This window comes from Colossoma macropomum, unplaced genomic scaffold, assembly GCF_904425465.1.
Source record: "Colossoma macropomum unplaced genomic scaffold, Colossoma_macropomum, whole genome shotgun sequence".
In the NCBI taxonomy this organism is placed as follows: domain Eukaryota; kingdom Metazoa; phylum Chordata; class Actinopteri; order Characiformes; family Serrasalmidae; genus Colossoma; species Colossoma macropomum.
The window spans coordinates 2,725,208-2,738,701 of NW_023494786.1; the positions used below are offsets into that span (position 1 = coordinate 2,725,208).

General features: G+C 36.0%; 1 protein-coding gene across 1 annotated transcript in view; it reads right to left on the reverse strand.

Annotated features, from left to right (window-relative positions):
- Nucleotides 1-13,494, reverse strand: part of zgc:172282 (leucine-rich repeat and fibronectin type III domain-containing protein 1-like protein) — a 105,701-nt gene that overhangs the window by 77,453 nt on the left and 14,754 nt on the right. The window lies entirely within an intron of this gene.

A 13,494-nucleotide genomic window follows, 5' to 3' on the forward strand; every position in this document is an offset into this window, starting at 1 on the left:
ATATACGTTCATCCAGAGTAATATATATATATATATATATATATATATATATATATATATATATATATATTACTCTGGATGAATGTGTATGAAGAAAAAAAGGCTAAGTTTTAAAATGTATACAATTGAAACTGATTTTTAGTTATTATTTTATTTAGCATTGTTTAATTTCTAAGTGCCCTCTTTCGACATCCCTCATCAAAAAAATGGTTGCTTAGCAACATGTCATAGAAACTAGCAGTTAGCAGTGACTTCAGCCTCTGTTCAACTCTTCTTTGAAGGAAAACGAAAAGCCACTTTGGTATAAGTGTGCTTACTCACAACACATTCATTAATACCTAATATCTAGTACCTATTATGTCAAAAACAGTTGAGATTTTGGAGGAGTTCAGCACCCTTAGCTAAATTACTACAGTAATTTATACTTTCCGTTGCACAGCTACCTATAAGAATATGTGTAAAATGCAGTGCTTTTATGAAAACCATGCCAAGCAGACACATATGTTCCAGTAAGTATGTAGGCTGTGAATTAAAAACTTATTACCCAGCCCTAACTCATCCCTCTTTATAACACTTCACTATGTTCCTCAAACCCTATCATCATATCTACTCTAAAAATCTGCTCTTCATTTCACCTACATTTTAAATAGTGTATCTATGAATGGTCAAATTTGTAATAACCACTTGTGCCCTCCTTCTGTAATAGGCTCTTCACTTTCCTTCCCAGGCAAAAGACAGAACTTTTGACAGAGATTCAGGACTTTACTTTAGAATATCTGTGACTTCAGAGGAAAATTTAATCTTCTTCATACCATACCAATCCACATGATGGATTACTCAAACCTTTATATGAATACAGACGGTTAATTTTCTTTACATACAGATTTTTCTATCATATGAAGAAGTAAATAAATGGGGAGACTATGAATTTCCGGATGAGTGAACAAAACTGCAGAGTGATTTAATGCTTTAATGTCCTGTGCTCTCTTTGGATTTATCTGTCTAAGGCCTGACTATCTAACTTGCAGATATGTGTCTAGCTAAACTTTATTTAGGACTGAATGACTTACAGAAAATATCTACTTACAGTTACTTTAATAATATTAGTAATACTGCAACTGAGATTTAAATTGCAAACAAAATGATGGATACATTACTTGAATGTCTGTTACAAGCTTCACAAGTTAAGGATGATTTATCATATTATTTAAAGGACAAAATTCTGACTTTTTTTCATAATCTTCCATCAAAATTCCAGGCTTTACAGGGTGATTGCAGCAGCACATGAACACCATATTTCAGCACAGTATTCTTCTCCTAAATTAGTAATGCTACTTCTTTCCAGTTTAACCAAACACTTTAATAGTGCAGCTTTCAAAAAAAACAAAAAAACAAACTTAGTTTAAGTTTAAAGAAAGTATTAAGCTGCTAACATTAAGGTGACCAGATTTCTGTCAACATTTTCACTTTGGTGGTCAACATATCATCAGTAATTGTTGTACTGTAATAAACTATGGTAAAAAAAGAAATAATGCAGGAATATGTTTGCCACTAAAGATTCAGAGGTTGTATGAGCCTATAATTCATATTCATATTAGATATTTTGGCAGTAAAAAGACACCCGCAACTTAAAAGAAAAACTGTGCCTATAGCCCAATAGCCAGACCCTAAACACACCCCTGGGCTAACTACAGTTCTGGAGAGACAGAGATGGCTGCTGTGAACATATGCATATGTCATATATGGATGGCTGAAAAAGTGACACATTTTATGCATTATTATGCACTATTTGTAGATCGCATGGTAGCCTACATTCTCCTGGGACAGTCCCCACTTTTGGACCCATCCCCAGCTGGAGCTGTCCCTAGAAAATGGGGACGTCTGGACACGATCCCAGATTAGTTAGCTAGGGCAACAATGCAGTGTAAATGCAGTAAAATATTAGGGCTGTCCCGTATACCATTTTTTGGGCTCGTGAATATGGGTTGAGTGGTGGGTTTTCTGAAGAAGAGCAGAGGTCTGTGTTTTAGCTGTTAGCGCCGAAGAGGCTGTGTTTATTTTTGCTTTTGTTTTCAGCAAGACAAAAAAAAGTTGCCTTACGGACCATAACCTCGAGTCCAAGTTTCTCCTGATAAGCCAGAAATGTACAGTATATTGCAGGTAACCTTTATTGATAGCCTACAATTTATTACAATCGAATATCTGAATTCCAAAATTAAAAGCTGAATACCTACCCAACGAATCAACACCTGAATAGTTAAATATTCGGGTCCAGTCCTACAAAATATTTTACTTATTATTGAAAATAGACACAATTAGCATGCCAATTAGCAGGTTGCCATTGTCTCTCATCGTCTGAGCAAGGAACATTGAGCCAAATGTCTAGTTTAACTCGAATAAACCATTCGGCCTTTCTAACTTTTGCTAGAGCATGACACTTTTCCATAGGACTGAGTCTAGTATAACCATATGGCATCATCACGCTGCAACAGTGGCATTTTAACATTTTAAAGTTCTGTTGTTTTATTTCATTTTTTTTTTTTTTTGCTGCAGTTAAATAATCCTAAAATCTGAGGGTGCTGCAGCCCCCTCGGCACCCTCACTTCCCGCGTCCATGTCTGCCTATTCTCAGTGCAGTTCTTCTTGAAACAGAGAAGACACCAACTTATCCACTTCAAACATGTAGTGCCTATAGCGCTTTGCTGTACCAGTTTCAAATGAAACTGCTTGCAAATCCTTTGTAGCGAACACAGAAACCCAAGGGATTTTTTTTTTACATTCCAGCACTCGTGGTTCACACGGGCGAACCCCTTCTCCACCAATGCTCTAAAATATAGACATGAATCAGTCTGATTCTTTAGGTAGTTACTTGAATGCCTGTTAAATATTCAAGAAGACTCCTTATCCTATCTAGTCTTAATAATCCAGAATAGGACTCCTCTGTGAGTTCACATAGAGACCCAGAGCAGTTAGCACTTTCTCCCAGCTGGCAGAGAGAACGATCATTCTGCTAACGTCAGATCTTTTGCAAACTGCAAACCCAACAGGACTTCAGTGTGTGGAGCAGTAGACTTCAGGCAGTGCAGCTTGGGCCCCAGAGATGCTCCAAATCTCTGCTCCACCTTTTCTCCTACTGACCATCTGTGTTAAAAGGGAATGATGAATTCTCCCAGATAACCGCTTCACTACTGCTAAAATAAGCCTATACATTATTTAGCACAGCAGATTGAGCACAAAAACTATAAACTCTTGAGTCTTTTTTAAAGATTAGCAGCTCCCTCCACTACCTTATGGCGTAGAATTACAGATCTTCACACAAATTTGTGACAAAGAGCTTAATCAACTCAGCATAAGCCTGTACATGACACAGGCTTATGCAGGTATAAGGCCTTGGCAAGACTCAGCAGCTACCTGCCAAACATGGAAAGCAGCATTTGCTTAACACAACACTGATGTCTGCAAGTGCAAGGACGGTTTAGACCCTGTTTGTATGCGTTTAGGGACGCACAATTGCTATCAGCAGATTGTTAATGCCAGATGTGTGTATGAAAACTCAGTTTCCGTGTGAAAGGGTAAAACAAAGAGGAGAGCAATATTACGATACTGTATCACTATCGTGGTAAACTGTCTTAACATGCTTTTCTGAAGACATCATGGATATCGTCAGTACATACAGAAAACTGAGCATCTGTTTTATTATAAAGGAAGCCTAGTCCCATTAGTCCCATTTCATTAGTATGTGAAATGTTAAACAATTTCATTTTACTCAATTTGTAATAGTATTATTTACATGAAGCACTACTGCTGCATTTGGCTGTTTCAACTTATCAAACCTCACACATGCATGCACAAGTATTGTTATACTTTTTCATATTGTCCACCACTAGAAATATATATATATTTCTGACATCACAGCTTATGCATGCTCAGTGCTGTTTTTACATGTGTTGCATAACTAACAACCAGATGGGTCTATAATATGAGGTTTGATCACACGTTTGCTTTATTTAGCCCATCTTATGAATATGAATCTCCCTTGTTTTTATCATTCTTTATTCATTGCCTTTAATCATTAAGCTATTCATATACATATATACATCATCTCTACAACTTTTTATTCTATATTTGGCATCATATTCAGATATGTGACAAGGCCTTAGGATGTTAAGAATGATAACTGTTATCATTAAAAATACAAGACCAATCTGGACTAACCATGGTCCTTGAACTATAGCATGTGAAAGATATGGCTAAAAGAAAAAGATCTTTCTTCATTTTGCTTTTTGCTGGAGCTGTTGGTACAAATCTACTGTCAACAGCTTTTGGTTAAATGTTGCTAAATGAGATCAGATACCATGGGTTTAGAGATTAGTTGCAGTGTTCTTTGCCAATTTAGTTTGTGCCATCTCATTGGATTTATTTATGCATGTACTTTTTATTTTTACAAAGGATTTATATTTAAAACTGTAGATCAGAAAATATGCAAACATATGTCTGAACCATGTAGCTAGTAAGTCATGTGCATCTGAAGTCCTGAAGAACAAGATGGTTACAACATTGTTTTACGTTAAGGGTCACATATTAAATGAATTAAATGGGAATTATGTGCTAATAAGTAATTATTTAACATACTCCTTATTCATGTATTAACTGTTCTTTAAGCATTAGTTACTCATTAATTAGTAATTGATTACACTGTTTATTGACAATTTAGTTTCTGAAGACATCATTAATTAGTTCAAAGCTTAATTGCTAATTAACTGTGTACTAACTGCAACTAATTACACTGCTAGTGAACTGATAAATGTGTTTTCTCATAAAAATAGGTAAAATGAGAACTAACTAGTACTTATGCCTTAGTCATGTTAATTAGCTTTTAAATCAATCTACTGATGTATTGTTACATTTTTCCTCCACTCTCCTTGGGCTTTACTCAACACTTTCCTTCACCTCAACATACTCAGAGCTGTCTTTACATTTTCAACATTTATTACTTCTTACTTTATATTATTATCCATTAATTACTTCTGTATGTGCCCCTCCAAGTAAAGTGATGTGTTCACCACTAATATTCTTATTATACTATGAATTCCAGATTAAGAGCAGTCTATACAGACACTTCACTGTGAATCAGAGTAGAAAATTAAGTGGACATATTGGTTAGGCCTAAAACACAGGCTTCTTATTTAAAGATATATGTAAACAGCTGTCCTTATAAAGAGCAGAATGAAATATGCACACATTGACAGTATATGTCATACATTTATCTTAATATATAAAGTGCCAAAAGAGTTCTTTTTGGAGCAATACCATGGAAACTCAATCTTGGATCCCTAAAGAACCTGTAATTAGATGAGATGTGCAAGTTTGAAGGACTTGTTTTAGGTTAATTAAAACTGAATTGTTTGGTATACAGTGGTGAATCATTTATAAAATGTTAACTGATAGTGTATGTATCCACTTTACCTGAAGGGACACAAAGCCAAGTAGAGAGAAATTAGGATATCAGTTACTAATCAATGAGTTGATGAGTATGTAATTACTTAGCATATAATTATCAATTCATTTGCAAACCTAAATGTAAAGTATTACCAAAAATTATCCATTTACATTTGTAAAGATGATCCAAAAAGGTGGTTTATAAACTCTACAAATACCATTTTTCTTACAGAACAACTTTGAACAGGATGAAACACAAATTTAAACGCGTGTGAGGTGAGTTGAACTGGTAAAAGTGACAATTACTTTTTTTCAAATCATACCTGAAAAATCAATAAAAGCAAAAACATATATTAAAGTGAACTGAAATGTTCCATATAACGTGCAAGACACCGGTTAGTCTACAGTCTAGTTTTTCATTGCATCTATGCTGTGTTCTAAATTAACCGCTTTTGTTGGGTTTAATCGAAAATCATGCCTTTTGGTTGAGTGGTTACTTCATAGCATCACCCTCCAGCTTTCCGGCTATTTTTCTTACTTCAATACTTCAATCAGAGTAATAATTGTGTTTTACAAAACCAGTTAAAAAACGTGTCCACCATCCCAAAAACAACTTTCAGATTAACATCAACAAACTGAAACGCGTGACAGAACTTTAACAAGCACAAAAATCGTGACCATATCAGAGAGAAAATGAGATCTGAATAAAATTCTGGATGACAGTTCTAGCAGGTCTTCTCATACACACCATAACCCTAACCCACTCTCCTGTCATACATAATAGCAAAGCAAACACATCCTGAGCAATCATAGAACGCAAGAATGCCTCAGCAGGCCGTGAATTAGACTTAAAAGACCAACACATTCACAAGCATTAAGCTGTCATGCCACAGCACAGAAACTACCACCCACAGAAAAGGGTTGTCAAGCACAGTCTGAATTTCGGTGAGGTGAAATTTCCCCACACTTTAATGTATTTAAAGCTGTAATTCTGTGGTCATGCCACTGTATCTGAAACACTCCTGCTCGTCAAAAGAATCTATGACACCCTTTCTGTGGCTCTAGTGATTGGATTTACAACTTAAAGCAAGATATTCCACATGGGATTTGTCACAGACCATTAAATAAATCTTTTGTTTGCTCAGTGTGAATTTAATAAAGGAGGAGAATAAGGATTTATAATGATGTCTTTCCTCATAAAATTCCATGAAATGTGTTATATCCTTATCCAACACAATTCACATGTACAGTCTGCGGTGCTTAAAAGAATACTGTGCCAAGCAGAAACAAATCTATTTGCTTGGAATAAAATCTCTTTGCATTAACTTTCATTAATTTTCGTTTTTCTTTCTTTCCTGTAGAAAGTTACCATTTTGGAGATGTATGGTTTGGTTTTGACAGCTAAGATATATACCTACACTATACATACATGACTATAAAGAATACTGGGCTATAAAATCTAAAACAAAGAATGGTGATGACTAGTAAAATATATATATATATATACATACATATATATATATATATATATATATATATATATATATATATATATATATATATATAAAACGCACCACACCAGCGCAACACACACTAACACACCACCACCACGTCAGTTCACTGCAGTGCTGAGAATGACCCACCACCCAAATAATACTTGCTCTGTGGTGGTCCTGATCATTGAAGATATATACATTGAGAGATACAGTTAATAAATGAATCCCTTGTAAAATGTCCATATGCATTTACATCACTGATTTAAGCCCTTAAAATCAAAACACTTTAAAGTGTTCCCTGGAGACTCTGACAAGCTACATATTGGGTATTCTATCTTTTTCGGTCTTTTCTGCATGTAGATGCACGTGAAGAGAAACACACACTATATTCACAGTCCAGAGAACAAATGCACAAGGTCATCTTTCAAGCCACTTTAGTCCATGTGCAATCCATGATGCAATAAGCAGAGCATAGCAATATACCCAAGTGTGCAGCGCAGTGTCATCTTAAGTGGCGTGAGCAGAGCAAAACGAAGACTGCCCATTTTATGTTGTGTTGCAGATGGCCCTCTAACATGTTCTCGCCCGATTATGCCTCACTATGATCTGAAAAATCAAACATCCACTCGGATTAAGGGCCTTAGTCAAGCATATCAGAGTTGCAAAGATATCAGAGATAATGGGAATGATTTTCTTTCAACTGACCACCAAAGACTCGTCATTCGGAGTTCACTCAGACACTATAATAGAGGCAACCCCACTTTCTTCTGTCAAAAAAGAGTGCATTTGTTTTAGGAATGGTAGGTGGAGCAAATTGCTAGGGGCAGAGAGACTGAATGGCCTGAACTGACCACCACTTTTCCTGCTTGTACTCTAAATACTGAAAGGGAGTCAGCGATTCCCAGAGCTTATTTACCAAAAAGAGTCTGTTGACCTGCCCATGCTTGAAGAAAATTCCCTGGCCCTGGGGCTCTGGGCAGTCACAATGGAGACAGATTAGTGTATATGCTTTCCTTCACAGCAGCTCAGGCCCCAGGAGGGGAAAGCAACCAAATCCATCTGAACTCCTTCTCATGCCAGGAAAGGGAGTAATAAAATAAAATGGTGACCTTGCTCTCTTTATAACAATCAAAGCCTGTCAACAATGATTATAAATTTTCCATCTTCCTTGGCAGCACTATTTTGCAGACTGTACTGCATAATGCCCACTTTACTTTTTTAAGAGCTGCATTTGCAGCGGATTTGTTAAACCCCTAGAATTTGCTAGCGATAACAAAAGCACGCTGTAATTTACCCAGAGACATTATAACAGAGGACAGGGGCGGTCTTGCACTAGACAGCGACTAGGGTATGAGCCAGTGGCCCCATGAAAATACCTAAAAAAGATCTAAAAAGTTAGATATACCGCACATGTTGATGTTAAATAACCTATTCTAATATATATTAGAATAACCTAATGACTATAACCTATTCCAATTGCAGTGATTATTTTGAGTCATTTCAATACCTCTCTCTCCAATCATATATATAATGGACTATTCCATATAATTACATGGTGACAACTGCGTAAGAATACACTGCCAAAGCTAACTAAAGACCACAAGTAATGCTAGTGTTATTGTTAGTATAGACAGCTCCAGTGTTGTAGTAATTACTGAGAAAAAAGTATTTAATTACATACAATATTTCTCTCAAGAATGTATTGGGATTACCTTACTTATTACTTCCTGGAAAAAGTACTCTCTCTATTCATTACTTCTACATTACTCGGTACCAACTAATTTAACTATATTAGCAGATAATGTTGTGTGTTCTTAAAACAAGTGAAATTATCTGCCAATATTGTGAGCTAATTTCACTTCATAACATTACTCAAGTAAAATGTCTAGTAATAAACCAAAGAAAATCAAATAAGTTAAATAATCTTATAATATTCTACCAACAATCTAGATACATCAACTAGATTTAGGATTATTTCTTTTTTATACATTGCCAATGTATTATTTAGATGGTTGCACCATTTAGGAGTCCAGAGTTTCAACTAATTAAAAAAAAGAGCAAGAATTAATATCTTTCCTTTTTACCCCTTTCAACTATCTGGTGTGGTGAGTTTTTCCTGACTTATTTTCTACTTAAAACATGTGACAGTTTAGTGCACATCAGTACAAGTTTATCTTTACCACCTTGTTACTCCAAACAATTATTCAATTTTGACTTATTTCACTACATTTTTCTGCTTAAAAAGAATTCCAACAGTTCTCAAAATTTCTGCACAATTAAACCGTTAAAGTCATTCACAGTGGTCTGATGTGAAGTGACCACTCTAAACTTAGAGAACTGTCGACAATAGTTGTGATAGGAACTAGACATCTGAAAAGTTTAATGCCTCTAAAAGCTCGCTCAGAGTTATTGAATCTAATGGTTATGAACGTGCTGTCTGATGCCTGTGACTCGTATTGTTTTACAACAGTTTTGAGAAGATTTTGCCCTAAAACTAAAATCACTCAAAGTGAAAAAAATATGTTGTATGATGTTTTTTTGATGTTTTTGGTGTTTAACACTGAAACAAACAATGTCAGGTGAAGTCAGAAATGCAGACTTGCAGCTTTCGATGCAGAATGTAAACTGAATGTGTAATCCATTGCATAACTCATTATGTAATTAAATATGTAATTATGTAATTCCATTTGAATAACAAAGCAAAAATAAATAAATAAATAAATAAATAAATAAATAAATAAATCTCAACTCCTAAGGCGTAAACAGATTTTATCAGATTTTGTGAGCGATTTTCAAAATACATTTAACTCTTCTGTATGTCAATCAGTGTCATACAGAGCATGGCCTTTTAATCAGCCAATCACCAAAATGACACACTGCCATGAGACATTTGACATGAAGTGCAGAGTTAATGTCATTTGCCTGTCAATCATTAAAGGATTTAGGAATAAAGCAAAGTTTTCACCATGCCTTAACTGGAATTCTGCATAAAGACTAATTTGAACCACAAGAGGCCCGGTGGAACCTATTTAAAGCTACCGAGCTCTTTGAATCAGTGTGACTCAAAATGACTAGAGAAAAGAGCTGCCGGATATAGAGACACATGCTTATTAGAGCAAATATCTGTGGTCTCTTCTAGTCATCCATCTTGGGTACAATTATTCCTATTAGCTCATGTTGCTATGACAATATAAAATTAGGACTAGATTCATCATGCCGTATTATGTGGGGCTTTATCATAACACTGGGCCTGTGTGCAGGCCTCTCAAAAGTCAGGAGATTCATCTAAATATCTTTTTTTTTTTTGATGACCTACTCGATGATGGCATACACTATATGGCCAAAAGTATGTGGACAGAGTTCAGAGGTTTCAGCCACACCCATTGCTACCAGGGGTATAAACTCAAGCACATATAATATGTATAATCTAAAACTCTATAATGCCCATGGTATAGGAATGTCATGTCTACCAAACTTATTTAGCTGTGATGGTCAGGTGTCCATATACTGAAATTTCTACAATAAAGCAATACTTCATGTTGTTTTACAGGCACAAAGAAAACCTTAAAACAAAGCGTAGACTGAAGCTGTAGATGCCGAATTCCTCCACTCTTTCAGGCTCTGTCTTTTACAAGGGCACACGTATACATTAGAATCAATTTGCGCAGTTTTCTACCGATTCCATTATGTGTGACTTATTGAAGGTACGCACAAGAGAGGCAGATGAAAGCATTCATCAAGATGCATTTTGCGTGTACTACTTTGATAAACTGGCTATCAAAAAGTGTTTAAGAAGGGCGCTGCATAGCAACTGCGGGTGAAAAGCAAGAGGTACACACAATCCAAAGCATAAGCCTGAAGGTCCTTCTGAGGTGATCACCGCTTGTGTTGTGTAAAAGCTTTGCTGACCTCAAAAACCTTGGCGTGAATCTGGTTGTTTCATTATGTTCAACAAAACCAGATGGTCACAAGCAACATGTAAATTGTCCATGATGAAATACAAAGGCTAGCATTCTACTTAAGCATTTGCGCAGCACTCCTGACTCAGCAGGTGACGATACAGCTCAAAATTGCAAAACAAATATTAATCGACTACTTCTTAGCACTTGTGTACAGTTTAATGAAGTGCTACATAAATTACTCCACAGTTCACAAATCTATAGAAATACACATTACACATTACCACTGTTTATGCAAACAATAAAGCCTAGAATGCAAGAAGAGTTGTCTTTGTCTTTGAAGCAGCATCATTTGTTCTTGTAAACATGCTGATGTTTAGCACTAGTCGTGGGTGATATATCGTTTCATCTGGTATACCGACTGAAATTCCAGTTAAGGTAAGGTTGTCATTACTGTTATGCCGGTATGCAAATAAATGCAGATAACGTGACTTACAAACAGTGCAAAATAAGCTGATTCCCTCACCTCTCATGTTGTGAGTTGCAGCCTGAGGATAGTCTAGATTTTTGCCAATCAGATTGTAATGAGTCAATGAGGGGGAAAACAGAGTAGAAGGAAAAGCCAGTCTCTTTGGGTAAGCTATTAGCCTCATGCCTAGCATGGAGACCAATGAGCTTTAAGTGTGCACCGCCTATGGCATTCCTTGCTCATCCAGATGTTTCAGACGATGCCGCTGTCTCAGCCAACAAGCCGAGAGGCTCTGCAGCTAAAACTGATCGTGTGAACGACTTGTAATATTTACTCTAATTCCAGCAGGGTCTGACATTCAGAGATTAAAGCTTGAGTGTAAGAGATGCACATATGAGACAAATGGTATTTGGACGTAAAGCAACATTCAGAATCGTTTTTGCTGTGCTCAGAGAAGCCGGTGTGGGCTTTGCATACATTCTCTTTTATCTCGTTAGGGTTAAAAAGCAATATTGACAAATGTCTACATATTGTTCATTTCTCACCCAATAAAAATATTCTAGATTTACTTCAGTTAAACATGGTTCTTATTAAAAGTGAAGGGACACCCAGAATAATACACCATTGTTAATCTAGAAAAAAAAAGGTTTACCTAAGCATCCAAAATGGTTTTATTTAAAAATACATAAATACACTATACCATGATACATACCGAAACCATCAGTAGTCTTAATTACACTGTAAAAAATGAGAAGTCTGCTCAACATAAAATTATATAGTAAGTGATTACATGGCTTTTCTTGAGTTGACTCAATTTTAGGACACCAGAGTTCACCCAACTCAAATTTCTTACTTGAGTCAAAAACTGTCCCAGTTACTGTTTCTAGGTCTGCATCTCAGTTAGGTAAACAAAACTGAGCTTGCGTTTTTCTGCTCAGTTTCCCCACTAGCTGGCACTCCTTCTATCACACATTTCCATCTGCCATGTTTTCCTCTTGAGCTTCTGCATATAGACAGCTATGGTATTGCTGGGGTTCAAACTCACAATCTCCTGATGTTGGAATGGATTATTTGACAGTTCCACCACATGAGACTTTACCATGCTTTAAAGTTAAAACAACAAATATTTTCTCCAGTGTATCAAACATTTGTAGACACAAAATGTGAGTTGTTGCATGTGTTGCTGAGTAGTGCAGTGGACTAAGCTGTCACCTGAACAGGAAGTTGTGAGTTTGAGCCCCAGCAATGCCATAGCCATCCATAAGTGTGTACCCAAGAGGAAACAATGTCTAGCAGGATTGTGTGACGGAAAGAGCCCTGGCTAGTAGAGAAGTTGAGCTTGAAAAAAAAAGTTGATTTTATTTACCTAACTGAGACACAGAACTAAAAAAAAATAAGAGAACTTTTGACTAAACTAAGAAGTTTGAGTGTGAATTCTTGTGTTTTCAAGTTGAGTCCATTCAAGAAAAGCCATGTAATCAGTTACTATATCATTTTGAGTTGAGCTGGCCTCTCATTTTTAACAGTGTATACTGTGTTGTACATTTTTGCCCATATGGCCCACTGCTATCTAGCACTACAGCTTACAGTATGGTGTACACGTAGAATTCACAAACCTTAGCAGCAGAGTCTTAGCGGCACCTTTACAGACAATGCGGTGAAACAATGCTAGCTTATTAACTGCTTCAACTCTAGTCTTACTATGCAGTGCTATTAATTATTTGCTAAGTAATGTGAAACTAATATGCAGGGCTACAACTACCAAATATTTAAACTTTTGAATATTTTATAGAATATTATATAAATGAATAAGTAATAAAAATATAGAATATTATATAAATGAATAAGTAATAATCAGCTGCTGCCAAAGTTGCAAGTGTTGTGGTAGGGGTGGGCAATATGGCAAAAAAATTTTATCACAATACTACAAGATATTTTCACGATACACAATATGCATCACAAATCACTAAATCCAATAAACTCAAAATTGAAAAGGCTCCCCAGAAAAGAATGAGCACTGTTAGCACTCCCATAGTGTTGTTGCATGTGCTAGACACTAAAGACGCTAACTAGCTAGGAAATGCCTATGGACTGTATCTGGTTTTAGTACAGACATTTAAGACATTATTGCCTCAAACTGGAGCTCTGAAAGATAACTTGTAATGGTGTCTCTAAAACCCTAGCTCTGACC